This window comes from Tursiops truncatus, chromosome 2 (genome assembly GCF_011762595.2).
Source record: "Tursiops truncatus isolate mTurTru1 chromosome 2, mTurTru1.mat.Y, whole genome shotgun sequence".
NCBI lineage: Eukaryota > Metazoa > Chordata > Mammalia > Artiodactyla > Delphinidae > Tursiops > Tursiops truncatus.
The window spans coordinates 167,639,072-167,654,014 of NC_047035.1; the positions used below are offsets into that span (position 1 = coordinate 167,639,072).

At 40.3% G+C, this 14,943-nt stretch overlaps 1 pseudogene; it reads right to left on the reverse strand.

Annotated features, from left to right (window-relative positions):
- Window positions 1-14,943, reverse strand: part of LOC117310590 (coiled-coil domain-containing protein 3-like) — a 66,400-nt pseudogene that overhangs the window by 5,546 nt on the left and 45,911 nt on the right.

Genomic DNA, 14,943 nt, shown 5'->3' on the forward strand with positions numbered 1-14,943 from the left:
TGGGAGTTCCCTTGCTCTTTCAATAATTTTTGTTTGTAATTTTTACCAGTTTGATTACTGTGTGTCTTGGTGTGTTTCTCCTTGGGTTTGTCCTGTATGGGACTAGCTGTGCTTCCTGGGCTTGGGTGGCTATTTCCTTTCCTATGTTAGGGAAGTTTTTGACTATAATCTCTTCAAATATTTTCTCTGGTCCTTTCTCTCTCTCTTCTCCTTTTGGGACCCCTATAATGCGAATGTCATTGTGTTTAATGTTGTCCCGGAGGTCTCTTAGGCTATCTTCATTTCTTTTCATTTTTTTCTTTAGTCTGTTCTGCAGCAGTGAATTCCACCATTCTGTTTTCCAGGTCACTTATCCCTTCTTCTGCTTCAGTTATACTGCTATTGATTCTTTCTAGTGTAGTTTTCATTTGTTATTGTAGTGTTTATCTCTGTTTTTTCTTTAATTCTTCTAGGTCTTTGTTAAACATTTCTTGCATCTTCTTGATCTTTGCCTCCATTGTTTTTCCGAGGTCCTGGGTCATCTTCACTATCATTATTCTGAATTCTTTTTCTGGAAGGTTGCCTATCTCCACTTCATTTAGTTTTTCTGGGGTTTTATCTTGTTCCTTCATCTAGTACATAGCCCTCTGCCTTTTCAGCTTGTATGTCTTTCTGTGAATGTGGTGTTTGTTCCACAGGCTGCAGCACTGTAGTTCTTGCTTCTGCTCTCTGCCCTCTGGTGGATGAGGCTATCTAAGAGGCTTGATGGGAGGGACTGGTGGTGTGTAGAGCTGACTGTTGCTCTGGTGGGCAGAGCTCAGTAAAACTTTAATCCACTTCACTGTTGATGGGTGCGGCTGGGTTCCCTCCCTGTTGGTTGTCTGGCCTGAGGCAACCCAACACTGGAGCCTACCTGGGCTCTTTTATGGGGTCAATGACAGACTCTGGGAGGGCTCCCACCAAGGAGTACTTCCCAGCACTTCTGCTGCCAGTGTCCTTGTCTCCTTGGTGAGCCACAGCCACCCCCAGCCTCTGCAGGAGACCCTCCAACACTAGCAGGTAGGTCTGGTTCAGTCTCCCCTGGGGTCACTGCTCCTTCCTTTGGGTCCTGATGAGCACACTACTTTGTGTGTGCCCTGCAAGAGTGGTGTCTCATTTTCCCCCAGTCCTGTCAAAGTCCTGGAATCAATTCCCACTGTGCTTCAAAGTTTGATTCTCTAGGAATTCCTCCTCCTGTTGCTGGACCCCCAGGTTGGGAAGGCTGACGTGGGGTTCAGATCTTTCACTCCAGTGGGTGGACTTCCGTGGTATAAGTGTTCTCCAGTCTGTGAGTCACCCACCCAGCAGTTATGGGATTTAATTTTACTGTGATTGCGCCCCTCCTACCATCTCATTGTGGCTTCTCCTTTGTCTTTGGATGTGGGGTATCTTTTTTGGTGAGTTCCAGTGTCTTCCTGTCTATGATTGTCTAGCAGCTAGTTGTGATTCTGGTGTTCTCGCAAGAGGGAGTGAGAGCACGTCCTTCTACTCCGCCATCTTGGTTCCTCTATCTTCCCATACGATCTTACGGAAAACCCCGAACGAACTTTTTGGCCAATCCCAATATTTATATGTATATATTTAGTAGGAGGTCCATCAGCTTTTCAGTCCTGGGAACTCCATGATCAGTTGTTTGGATGGCCTCTTTAGTCATGCTTTCTTTTGGTTTAACACTCATTTTTGTCTCTTGAAGATGAGCACTGAGACATGGACTTTGCACCCTAGGACCCCATTCTACACTGAAATCACAGGACTAGTTCAATGGCCTCTCCCACGTTCATCTCTCAGCTTCTGAAGATGGCTTCAGTTTTAAGGACAGTGACACTAAATACTTTTTCATTTTCGTTTTCTTTTTTCACAGCTTTACTGAGATATATTGACATACAACATTGTGTAAGTTTAAGGTGTACAATGTGTTGAATTGATACACTTAACATATTGCAAAATGATTACCACCATGGTGTTAGCTAACACCTCCATCACTTCACATATATACTATTACATTTTTGTGGTGAAAACATTTAAAATATACTCTATCTTTTAGCAACTTTCACACATATAATACAGTATTATCTGGAATCACCATGCTGTACACTTCAGATCCCCAACTTACTCATCTTATAACTGGAAGTTTGTCTGTTTGACCAACATTTCTCCATTCAGTCCCTCCTCCCTCCCAGCCCCTGGTAACAACCATCCTAGACTGTTTCTATGAATCTGAATTTTTGGACTTAACGTATAGGTGATATTATACAGTAGCTGTCTGTCTCTGATTTATCACAATTAGCATAATGCCCTCAAGGTCCATCTATGTTGTTGCAGATGGCAGATTTCTTTCTTTCTCATGACTATTATTCGTGTGTGTGTGTGTGTGTGTGTGTGTGTGTGTACATACCACATCTTCTTAATCCATTCATCCATGGACAGATACTTAGACTGTTTGCATATTTTGGCTATTGTGAATAATATTGCAATGAACATGGGAGTGCAGATATCTTTTCAAGATCCTGTTTTCATTTCCTTTGTATATACACCCAGAAGTGGGATTGCTGGATCACATGGTAGCTCTATTTTAAATTTCTGACAAACCTCCCTCCTGTTTTCCATAGTGGCTGCACCAATTTGCATTCCCACCAACCATGCTCAGAGATTACCTTCTCTCCTCTTCGCTAACACTTTTTCTCTCGTCTTTTTGATGATAGCCATTCTAACAGGTGTGAGGTGACATCTCATTGTGGTTTTGATTTGCATTTCCCTGATTATTGATGTTCAGCTCTTTTCATATAACTGTTGGCCATCTGTATATCTTCTTTAGAAAAATATCTATTCAGACCCTCTGCACATTTTTCAATCTTTTTTTTTAACTATTGAATAGTGTGAGTTACATATAAAATTTGGATATTAACCTCTTATCAGAAATGTGGTTTGTCAATATTTTCTCCCATTCAGTTGGCTGTCTTCTCACTCTATAGATTGTTTTCCTTACTGTGCAGAAGCTTTTTAGTTTCGTGCAATCCCATTTGTCTATTTTTGCTTTGGTTGTCTTGCTTTTAATCATACCATGAAAAGTACTGCACAATGTCAAGAAAAATTTCCCGTATAATTTCTTCTAAGAGTTTTATGGTTTCAGGTCTACGTTCAATTCTTTAGTCCATTTTGAATTAAATTTTGTATCAGGTGTGAAATAAGGGTCCAATTTCATTCTTCTGTATGTGGTTATCCAGCTTTTGCCAACACCATTTATTGATGAGACTATCTTTTTCCCATTATGTATTCTTGGCACCTTTGTCAAAGATCAGTTGACTGTAAATGCATGAATTTACTTCTGGACTCATTCTGTTCAATTGGTCTAAATATCTGTTCTTATACTAATACCATACTGTTTTGATTACTATAGCTTTGTAATATACTTTGAAATCACACAATGTGATGCTTCCAGTTTTGTGTTCTTGCAGAAGATTGCCTTGGCTATTCAGCTCTTTTGTGGTTTCATATACATTTTAGGATTGTTTGTTCTATTTCTGTGAAAAACACCACTGGAATTTTGAGAGAAATTGCACTGAATCTATAGGTCACTTTGGGAAGTGTGGACATTTGAGCAGTATTAATTCTTCCAGTCCCAAAGCACAGAATATATTTCCATTTATTTGTGTCTTCCTTTCATCACTGTCTTATAGTTTTCAGTGCACAGATTTTTGCCTCCTTGGTTAAAGACATTCCTAGGCATTTTATTCTTTTTTTTTGAGATATAATTGACATATAACACTGTATTAGTTTTAGGTGTACAACATGATTTCATATATATATATAATAATGAAAGGATTACAACAGTAAGTTTAGTCAACATCCATCACCAGACATAGTTACAGTTTTTTTCTTGTGATGAGAACTTTTAAGAACTACTCTCTTGGTGACTTTCAAATATACAATATAGTATTGTTAACTAGGGTCACATGTTGTACATTACAATCCCAGGACTTGTTTATCTTACAACTGGAATTTTGTGCCTTTTACCACTTTCATCCATTACAACCACCGCCTACCTTTGGCAGCCACCAATTTATTCTCTGTCTTTTAAAATTTAGATTCAACATATAAATGATAACATATGGTATTTATCTTTCTCTGATTTATTTCACTTAGCATAATGCCCTCAAGGTCCATCTGTGTTGACCCACATCGCAAGACAGTGAGATTTCCTTCTTTTTTGAAATGGCTGAATAATATTCCATTGTGTGTGTGTGTGTATATACACACACACACAAAGGTATATATACATACATATGCATATATATAGATATATATATATATACACACACACACACACACACACAGATTCTTTATCCATGTGTCCATTGATGGACTCTGGTTGTTCCCATATCTTGGCTGTTATAAACAATGCTGCAATGAACACGGGCATGCAGGTATCTTTTCAAAATAGCGATTTTGTTGTTACTTTCAGATAAATATCCAGAAGTGGGGATTGCTGGATTATGTGGTAGTTTTATGTTTAATTTTTTGAGGAACCTTTCTGTTTTCTACAGTGGCTGCACCCATTTACACTCCTGCCAACAGTGCACAAGGGTTCCCTTTTCTCCACATCCTTGCCAACATTTGTTATTTTTATCTTTTTGATAATAGTCATTCTAACAGGTGTGAGGTGATATCTTGTGGTTTTGATTTGCATTTCTCTGATGATAGTGATGTTGAGTACCTTTTTATGTATCTGTCAGCCATTTGTATGTCTTCTTTGGAAAAACATCTATTTAGATCCTCTGTACGTATGTTAATCTGATTTCTTTTTTTGCATTGAGTTGTATGAGTTCTTTATATTTTTTGGATATTAACCCACTATCAGATGTGTGATTTGCAGATATTTTCTTCCATTCCATTGGGTGCCTTTTCATTTTCACGGATGGCTTCCTTTGTTGTGTGCAAAATATTTTTAGCTTGATGTAGTCTCACTTATTTATATTAGCTTTTGTTTTTGGGATCAAATCTAAAAAAACTTTGCCAATACTGATGCCAAGAAGCTTACCCCTTAGGTTTGTTTTAAAAATAAATTATTTATTTATTTAAAATTTTGGCTCTGTTGAGTCTTTGTTGCTGCACGCAGGCTTTCTCTAGTTGTGGTGAGCGGGGGCTACTCTTCATTGCGGTGAGCAGGCTTCTCATTGTGGTGGCCTCTCCTGCTGCGGAGCACGGGCTCTAGGCATGCAGGCTTCAGTAGTTGTGGTACGCAGGCTCAGCAGTTGTCACACACAGGCTTAGTTGCTCCTCAGCATGTGGGATCTTCACAGACCAGGGCTTGAACCTGTGTCCCCTAGGCAGATTCTTAACCACTGCCCCACCAGGGAAGTCCCTATTTGTGTCATCTTTTATTTCTTTCATCAGTATCTTTTAGTTTTCTGAGTATAGGTCTTTTGCCTCCTTAGGTAGGTTTATTCCTAGGTATTTTATTCTTTCTGATAGGATGGGAAATGGGATTGTTTCCTTAATTTCTCTGTCTGATCTTCTGTTGTTAGTGTATAGGAATGCAAGAGATTTATGTGTATTAATTTTGTATCCTGCAACTTTACTGAATTATTGACGAGCTCTAGTAGTTTTCTGGTAGCATCTTTAGGATTTTCTGTGTATAGTATCATGTCATCTGCAAACAGTGACAATTTTACTTCTTTTCCAATTTGGATTCCTTTTTCTTCTCTGATTGCCTAGATTAGGACTTCCAAGACTATGTTGAATAATAGTGGTGAGAGTGGACATTCTTGTTTTGTTCCTGATCTTAAAGGAAATGATTTCAGTTTTTCACCACTTTCTGGAGAGTTTTTATCATAAATGGGTGTTGCATTTTATCAAAAGCTTTTTCTCCATCTATTGAGATGATCATATTTTTATTCTTCAATTTGTTAATGTGTATCACAATGATTTGCAGATACTGAAAACTCCTTGCCTCCCTGGGATAATCCCACCTGATCATGGTGTCTGATCCTTTTAATGTGTTGTTGGATTTGGTTTGCTATTATTGTGCTGGAGATTTTTGTATCTATGTTCATCTGTGATATTGGTCTATAATTTTCTTTTTTTGTGGTATCTTTGTCTAGTTTTGGTATCAGGGTGATGATGGTGGCCTAGTAGAATGAGTTTGGGAGTGTTCTGGAGAAAAGTCTCTTCAATAAGTGGTGCTGGGAAAGCTGGACAACTACATGTAAATCTAACACCACATACAAAAATAAACTCAAGATGGATTAAAGACTTAAATGTAAGACTGGATACTTACTGGATACTGGAGGAAAACATAGGCAGAACACTCTTTGACATAAACTGCAGCAGTATCTTTTTGCATCCACCTCCTAGAGTAATGAAAATAAAAACAAAAGTAAAAAAATGGGACCTAATTAAACTTAAAACCTTTTGCACAGCAAAGGAAGCCATAAACAAAACAAAAAGACAACCCACAGAATGGGAAAATATATTTGCAAACTAAGTGACCAACAAGGGATTAATCTCCAAAATATACAAACAGCTCATGTAGCTCAATATCAAAAAAAACAGCCCAATCAAAAATGGGCAGAAGATCTAAATAGACATTTCTCCAAAGAAGACATACAGATGGCCAAAAAGCACATGAAAAGATGCTCAACATCACTAATTATTAGAGAAATGAAAAGCAAAACTACAGTGAGGTATCACCACTCAGAATGGCCATCATCAAAAAGTCTACAAGCAGTAAATGCTGGAGAGGATGTGCAGAAAAGGGAACCCTCCTACACTGTTCATGGGAATGTAACTTGGTGCAGCCACTATGAACAGTATGGAGGTTCCTTAAAAAACTAAAACTAGAGCTACCATATGACCCAGCAACCCCACTTCTGGGCATCTACCTGGAGAGAATCGTAACTCGATAAGATCCATGCACCCCAATGTTCCTGGCAGCACTGTTTACAACAGCCAAGAACCTAAATGTCCATCGACAGAGGAATGGATAAAGAAGATGTGGTATTACTCAGCCATAAAAAGAATGAAATAATGCCCATTTAATGCAGCAATATGGGTGGACCTACAGATTATCATCCTAAGTGAAGTAAGTCTCACAGAGAAAAACAAGTATCACAAGCTATCACTATAAGTGGAATCTAAAAAAATGATACAAATGAACTTATTTAGAAAACAAATAGACTCAGGGACTTTGAAAACAAACTTACGGTTACCAAAGGGGAAAGGTAGTGGGGGGGCAGGGATAAACTAGGAGTTTGGGATTAACCTATACACACTACTATATATAAAAACCACTATGCTGTATACCTGAAACTAACAAAACTGTAAATCAACTATACTCCTATGTAAAATAAAAATTAAATTAAAAAATATGCTCCATGGTTTATCTTCCTACATGCTTATCCGTTTGTATACTGTTGATTCCCTGTTGGGGCAGGTCACTCTTCACCTTCTGCTTTCAGTTAGCAATTTTGCCTATTAGGTTGTAATCTGGGTCCAAATCATTTTCCAGTAAAGCCAAAGCTTGAGGATCAGCCAGCTGGAAGGGAAACAGGATCCACAGAGGGCCTTTAGCATCTTTCCACGAAAGGGCTTTGCCTGCACTGAGGTGCAAATACCCGGATTCTGGAACCTTTTCTAGTCATCACGAGATGGGATGGAAGTGACTGTCTCTTTTGAAAAATTGAGTTTTTTGTTTCTTACCTAAGCCACCTTGGTTTCTAACAGAAAATAAAAGATAGTCTAACTATTTGTCACCCCTATCCAAAAGGACAGAGCTCCAGTGACCCAATCAGCAAATGACCAAAACCCCAAATAGAAAAATGCACAGGGAATATGGAGAGTCCACAGGCAGGGGAATGTAAATCTCTCTTAAATGGAGGAAAAGCTTAGGCCTACTCTTAATAATTGCAAAGTAGATCCACAATGACTTTTTTTTCTTTTCACAAAATCAAATTTTGATTTTACTCTTTGGTAAAATCAGAGTTAGGATTTGGGGAAATAGGCATGCGCATATACTGCGGGGTAGAGTGTAAACTTTGATAAAGAGAAATTTGACTGTATCAAAATGAAAACTGCATATACCCTTTGATCTAGTCATTCTGGGACTTCATCTGATATATGTACTCCCACGTGAGCGTGTGTGTGTGTGTATTACAGCTAACACTGTAATAAGAAGGTTGAGGAATGACATTAGCATCATGGCCATATAAAATATCCCTCACGCCCCTGTCCACCAACAAAAAGTTGGCATTTATCCATGAACGAAAGTGACTTTGAGAGAACTGTGGGGTCTACCAAGGGACCCAGAGGAGCCTTGCCCACCCATGTATTGATGTCGACAGACATCAGTCCTGGCTGTGGACCCTGCAGTGGTCTGTGAGCTCCCTCCAGCCCCTCTCAGGCAAAGGACCTCAACAGGTATTTCTCCAAAGTAGATATACAAATGGCCAACAGATATATGAAAAGGTGCTAATCATCACTAATATCACTAATAATCAGGAAAATACAAATCAAAAACCATAATGCGATATCACACCTGTCACGATGATTCTCATCAAAAAAATAAAGAAATAGGGTCCCAGTTCACGACGGTGACCTAAGAGGATCCTGAGCTCACCTCCTGCCATGGACACACCGAATCTACAGCTACATACAGAACTTCTTCCCCTGAAAGAAACCCCAAAACTAGCTGACTTCTACATATGAGGCAACAGAGAAAAAACCCACATCGTAGGAGGTAGGAGAAGCTGAGACAATCTCATCATAAACCTAATGCAACAACCTGCTATCAAGAGGGAACTGATAACTCGGAGCTCATCCCCGATGAGCAAAGGGGTTCAACCCCACATCAGGCACCCTAACTTTCAAGACCTGCACCTGAGAGGTGAGCCCTGAAATTTCCAAGTTTGAAAGCCACCAGGGCTTGGGTACATGAGATCCAGAGGCTATGGGTGAGCTGAAAAACAGTTCCTAAAGGGCTCACACAGACGCATCTGGCTACCCACCACCACAGCCCAGTGCAGAGGCGGCCAGCTGAAAAGCACCCAATTTGTTTATCTTAAAGCTTTGGCCTGAGGAGCAGACTTCTAGCTGAACACACAACTAAAGGCCAACTGCAATGCTCTCCAAAGACGATGGCCAGCAGGTGCCACCATTGTGCTTTCCCTCTGCCCACTCCAGGTCGCGGTGTCTCCAAGAAAGGGGCTTAGGTGTATACCTGACACCCTAGCTTTTGTGTCCGCCACCCAGAGAGCACATCCTTTGATGGTGTGGCTCTTGTGGCCAATGGGGCTTGTCTTCATGGGTTCATCAGGATGGTGTCAAACAAAGAAATAGTTCTTAACTGGCTATCATCATAGGGTTCAAAAGCAGAAGGAGCAGACAGAAATGCCCATCTCCCAGTCTTCTCCTGAAAGAGATGTATTTGAAAGCTATAAACGCTGCTGCCTGTGGGTCTGGTTTCCAATCAGCCTGAATCTAAGGGCTGACCGAAATCCTCCCCCTGGCAGGTCAGAACACACTCAACTACCAGTTAAGAATAAAGTAGGCTTCTTGGACAATCACGAAGGTTTGAGAGACAACCAAGAGCTAGGGCAGAGTTGAACAATAAGATTCATCTCCTACACAAAGCCACTCCTTCAAGACTGGGAGAGGTAGTTGTTTTATCTAATGTATATACGCCAACACAGAGTCAAGGAAAATGAAGAAACAGAGGAATATTTTCCAATGGAAAGAACAAGATAAAACCCCAGACAAAGGCCTTAATGAAATGGAGGTAAGTAATTTTTCTGATAAAGAGCTCAAAAGATGGTGATAAAGATGCTTGCTGATCTCAGGAGAACAACCATGAATGAGAATTTCAACAGAGATTGAAAATATAAGGAAGTACCAAATAAAAGTGACAGAGCTGAAGAATATAATAACTGATCTGAAAAATTATACAATAGAGGTCGTTCAGAAGACGAGATGAAGCAGAAAAAAAGGATCACTGAACTCAAAGCCAGGGCAATGGAACTCATCCAATCAGAACAGCAAAAAGAAAAATGAATGAAAAGAGTGAATGAAGGCAGCTTATGAAACAACATCAAGCAAAGGGATTCCAGAAGAGGAAGAAAGGGGCAGAAAACTCATTTGACGAAATAATGGCTGAAAACTTCCCTAACCTAGATCCAGATCCAGGAAGCCCAGAGACTATTAAATAAGATGAACCCAAAGGAAGATACATTGCAATTCAAGTATCAAAAGTTAAAAGACAAGGAGAGAATCTTAAAAGCAACAAGAAAAATACAATTTGTTATAGACAAGGGAATCCTACAGGACTATGAGCAGATTTTTCAGCAGAAATTTCACAGCCCAGAGGGTGTGGCGTGATATATAAAGAGCTAAAAGAAAAAAACTGCCAACTGACAATACTCTACCCAGGAAAACTGTCCTTCAGAACTGAAGGAGAAAGAGAGAGTTTTCTAGACAAGCAAAAGCAAAAGAAGTTCATCACCACTGGACCAGCCTTACAAGAAACGTTAAGAGGGAGTTATTCAAGCTGAAAAGAAAACGTGATAATTAGTAATAAGAAAACATATGAAATTATGAATCTCACTGGTAAAGGTAAGTATACAGTAAAATTCAGAATAATTTCATAAAGGCAGTGGGTGGTTAAGCACTTATTAAGCCAGTAGGAAGATGAAAAGTAGTAAAAATATAACTATATAATTTGTTAATGGATACATAAAAGATGTATCTGTGACATCAAAAGCATTGGAAAATAAGTTATCAACTTAAAATGGACTGTTGTAAGTTGTTTTATGTATATCTCATTTATATAAAATGAGTAGTTTTGCTTTGCTAACTACAAAAAAAAACCTATAGTAGATACACAAAATATAAAGAGAAAAGACTAAGCATACCACTACAGAAAATCATCAGACAGTAAAGAGAGCAAGAGAAGAAAGGAACAGAGGGATTACAAGACAACCAGAAAGAAATTAACAAAATGGCAATAAGTACATACCTATAAGTAATTACATTAAATGTAAATGGACTAAAGTTTCCAATTAAAAGACAGACTGGCTGAATGGATATAAAAAATGACCCATCTATATGCTGCCTAAAAGAGATTCACTTCAGGGGAATTCCTTGATGGTCCAGTGGTTAGGACTCAGCACTTTCACTGCCAGGGCCTGGGTTTGATCCCTGGTTGGGGAACTAAGATCAAGCAAGCCGAGCAGCATGGGCAAATAAATGAATAAAATATAAAATGTAAGAGACTCACTTCAGCTTTAAGGATGCATAGAGACTAAAAGTCAAGGTATGGAAAAAGATATTCCACACAAATGGAAAACAAAAGCAAGCTGGAGTAGCTGTATTTATACCTTAAGAAACAAATGTCATTATATAATGATAAAGAATCAATTCATCAAGAGGATATAACATTTGTAAATATTTATGCACCTAACATAGGAACATCTAAATATTTAAAGCAAATATTAACAGACGGGAGAAATAGGGAGCAATACAGTAATATTAGGGGATTTCAGTACTCCCCCATCCACAATGAAGAGATCATACAGACAGAAAAATAAGGAAACACTGGGCTTAAGTCAATCTGGTCTAACATGTAGTTTAACATTTACAGAACATTCCATCTGAAAGCAACAGAACATAAGATTCCTCTCAAATGTACAGGAAACATTCTCCAGGACAGGTAATATGTTCGGTCACAAAACAAGTCTTAATAAATTAGAAGACTGAAATCTTGTCAAGCAGCTTTTCTGACTACAATGGTATAAAAATAGAAATCAATTACAGAAGAAAACTGAAAATTTCACACATATATGGAGAATAAATATGCTCCTGAACAACCAAGGAGTCAAAAGAGAAAGCAAGGAGTAATGCATACCAGGGACTTCCCTGGTGGTCCAGTGGGTAAGACTCCGCACTCCCAATGCAGGGGGCCTGGGTTCAATCCCTGGTTGGGGAACTTGATCCCGCATGCATGCCGCAACTAAGAAGCCCGCATGCCGCAACGAAGATCCTGAGTGCTGCAACTAAGACCCGGCATAGCCAAAATAAATAAAATAATAAATAAATATAAAAAAAGAAATAATATATACCATAACTTATGGCATGCAATAGAATCTGTTGTAAGAGGGAAGTTCATAGTGATAAATGCCTACATGATGAAACAAGAAAGATCATGAATAAACCTAATTTGACACCTCAAGGAACTAGAAAAAGAAAAAAAATGAAGCCCAAAGTTAGTAGAAGGAAGGAAATAACAAAGATTGGAGCAGAATAAATGAAATAGAGACTAAAAAGACAACAGTGGGATTAGACCAAGATGGCAGAGTAGAAGGACCTTGGGTTCACCTCCTCTCACGAACACACCAAAATCACAACTGACTGCTAAACAACCATCATTAAAAAGACTGGAACCTACCGGAAAAAAAAACAATCTTCTACAACTGAAGACATTAAGGAGAAACCACAATAAAACAGCATTGGTGATATAATCAAATCCCATACCCCCCAGGTGGGTGACCCACAAACTGGAGAATAATATAGTGCAGAGGCTCCCCCACAGGAGTGAGAGTTCTGAGCTTCATGTCAGCTCCCCAGCCTGGGGGTCTGGTACTGGGAAGAGGAGCCCCCAGAGCATTTGGCTTTGAAGACCAGTGGGGCTTAATTTCAGGAGCTCCACAGGACTGGGGGAAACAGAGGTTTCACTGTTAAAGGTGTACAAAAATGTCACACTCAGTGGGACCAAAAGCAAAAGCAGTAACTTCATAGGAGCCTGGACCAGACATACCTGCTGGTCTTGGAGGGTCTCCAGGGGAGGAAGGGGGTGGCTATGGCTCTCTCTGGGGACATAAAAGCTGGTGGCAGACATACTGGGGAGTATTCACGTGCATGCGCTCTCCTGTAGGATGATACCTTGCTTGGGTCATCAGCACCAAGACCTGGGCCCACCCGACAACCTGTAGGCTCCAGTGCTGGGACACCTCATGCCAAACAACTAACTGGGCAGGAACACAGCCCCACCCAGCAGTAGAAAGGCTGCCTAAAGACTTCCTGAGACCACAGCCACTTCTAGACATGCCCCTAGCTGCAGCCCTGCCCACAAGAGGGCCAGGATGCAGCTCCATCCCCCAGTGGGCAGGCGCCAGCCCCTCACACCAGGAAGCCTGCACAAGCCTCTAGAGCAGCCTCACCCACCAGGGGACAGACACCAGAAGCAAGGAAATTACAGTCCTGAAGCCTACGGAATGGAGTCCGCAAACACAGGCCAGACCCTACCCTGGGACCAGCTGGCCCCTGGCCCTTGGGTAACAAGAGGGGACACGTAGGACATCCCCTACAGAAGGCCACTTTGCCAAGGTCGAGAAACATAACTAACCCACCACATACATAAAATACAAATAGAGATTTAGACAAAATGAGGTAGCAGAGGAATATGTTTCAGATGAAGGAACAACATAAAACCACAGAAGAACTAAGTAATGTGGACATAGGTGATCTACCTGAGAAAGAGTTCAGAGTAATGATCATAAAGATGATCCAAGAACTCGGGAGAAGAATGGATGCACAGAGCAAGAAGTCAGAAGTTTTTAAAAGAGTTAGAAAATATAAACAAAAACCAGACTTGAAGAATATAATAACTGAAATGGAATGCTAGAAGGAATCAACAGTAGAATAAGTGAGGCAGAAAGATGGATCAGTGAGCTGAAAGAGTAGTGGAAATCACTGCCACAGAACAAAGAAAAAAGAATGAAACAAATGAGGTCAGTTTAAGAGACCTCTGGGATGACATTAAGTGCACTAATATTCACATTAGAGGGGTCCCAGAAGGAGAAGAGAGAGAGAAAGGGCCTGAGAAAATATTTGAAGAGATACTAGCTGAAAACTTCCCTAGCCTGGGAAAGGAAACAGTCACCCAAGTCCAGGAGATGCAGACAGTCCCATACAACAGCGGTTCCCAACCTTTTTGGCACCAGGAATCAGTTTCGAGGAAGACAATTTTTCCACGGATGGGGTTGGGAGGGTGGGGGATGGTCAGGCAGTAATGAGAGCGATGGGGAGCAGCAGATGAAGCTCCGCTCACTCCCCTGCTGCTCACCTCCTGCCGTGTGGCCCGGTTCCTAACAGGCTGCGGACCGATACTGGTCTGCAGCCTGGGGGTTGGGGACCCCTGCCATACAGGATTAACCCAAAGAGGAACACACACAGGCACACAGTAATCAAATTGACAAAAATTAAAGACAAAGAGAAAGTATTAAAAGCGAAACATACAAGGGAATTCCAATAAAGTTATCAGCTGCTTTTTCAGCAGAAACTCTGCAGGCCAGAAGGGAGTGGCAGGACATATTTAAAATGATGAAAGGAAAACACCTACAACCAAGAATACTCTACCCAGCAAGACTCTCATTCAGATTTGATAGAGACATCAGAAGCTTTACAGATAAGCAAAAGCTAAAAGAGTTCAGCACCACCAAACAACCTTTACAACAAATACTAAAGCAACTTCTTTAGGTGGGAAAAAAAGGCCACATCTAGAAACAAGAAAATTATGAAATGGAAAGGCTCACCAGTAAAGGCTAATATACAGTAAAGGTAGGAACTCACCAACACGTAAACTAATAGGGAAGTTAAAAGACGAAACTGGTAACATCAGGGGACCTTCAAGATTGGTGGAGGAGTAAGACATGGAGATCACCTTCCTCCCCACAAATACATCAGAAATACAGCTACATGTGGAACAGCTCCTACAGAACACCTACTGAATGCTGGCAGAAGACCTCAGACCTCCCAAAAGGCAAGAACTCCCCACGTACCTGGGTAGCGCAAAAGAAAAAAGGATAAACAGAGACAAAAGAATAGGGACGGGACCTGCACCAGTGGGAGGGAGCTGTGAAGGAGGAAAGGTTTCCACAC